We start from the raw sequence: 1364 nt of genomic DNA, 5'->3' as shown, positions 1-1364 counted from the left end.
GGGGGGCTCTCGTGATCTAGAGGCACTGTGTTCGCCTTTCATTCATTAGGTCCAGAGCTCGAAATCTTCACATAGAGTGCAGGCAAATCGCTGTTGTCGCAAAGAGACATGGTGGCTTTATGACGAGGAATCTCCTCAATCGAAAGAAAACTTAATGATAGATTGGAACATGTAAACAAACAACACAGTTCGATAAAACAGACAGTTCTCTCAAAAGACGAATCTGATACAATTTATCGTTGCGTGTAACCGGGGCTTGACAAATAGACATACACGACAGACAGGCACCACAGACAGACAGGCAGACAGGCAGACACGACAGAGAGACAGACAGACAGGCAGACAGACAGGGAGACAGACAGACTCACACACAGACAGACACACAGACAAACAGACAGCCATGACACGAACCGTTGCAGATGTTCTCGGCTGTTGGTCCATCAGCTGTGACGTCTGATATCCAGAGGCAAGCCCTGACGCTGCCATGTGCTCGAATCTGAAACCCTGGAGTGAGGTAGCAGGGGGCGATGAAGTCAACGTTCCCTTTGGGGTGGGTAACTGGACGTGGAAAGATACGAATATTTTCTGGGTTAGCGTTATTCCATTGTCCGATTCCGAAGTTCGGCAGTGTTCTGTTTTTGTTGCTTGTGCGCCACAGTCGATTCTGCTTCAGAGAAGAACAACTATCAAAATATCAAGATAAAGACACTTAACGAAAGTTTTCTAAGGCTATCAATAACAATAGCAAAAACAATAACAATGGTAACAACAGCAAGGACAAGAGCAGCAGCAACAGCAGCAGCAGCAACAGCAGCAGCAGCAACAGCAGCAGCAGCAACAGCAACAGCAACAGAAACTTCAGCAGCAACAGAATAATACTACAACAGCTAATACTACAAGACAGTTTCTTAAAAACAATACAACCGATGTCATGGAATGATGGTCTGCTATTAGTCCAAACGCGGATATCCGGGGAACTCTTTAAGTAAGTGTCTCGTCCAGGTGACTCAAAATAACCCCTGTAAACCAACACGACTTCACAACTTTTTTCTGAATATCATGCACAAAATTTGTTTTAGAATGTTGTAGTTTGGAAACAGATGTAATTCATTTAACAGGATTTTTTTTCTGAAATAGAATTCATTAAAAAAAGAAACTTATTTTCGAAAACGGAAATGGTTTTAAAAGAACACCCATAAAAGCGAAATGTACCAATTTTAAAATAGCGTAAGGAAAGTCATGAAACGATTAGTTTGCTTTTTCTTTTTCTTTCTTTTCTTTTTAAAAATTGATTTTTCCACCCTCGCATCATTTAAACATTAAACATTTTTTTTCTTTTCTCTTACAGAGACAACCCTCCCCCC

Source organism: Aplysia californica, unplaced genomic scaffold, assembly GCF_000002075.1.
Source record: "Aplysia californica isolate F4 #8 unplaced genomic scaffold, AplCal3.0 scaffold00609, whole genome shotgun sequence".
Taxonomy (NCBI): Eukaryota; Metazoa; Mollusca; class Gastropoda; order Aplysiida; family Aplysiidae; genus Aplysia; species Aplysia californica.
This window is presented reverse-complemented; position numbering follows the sequence as displayed.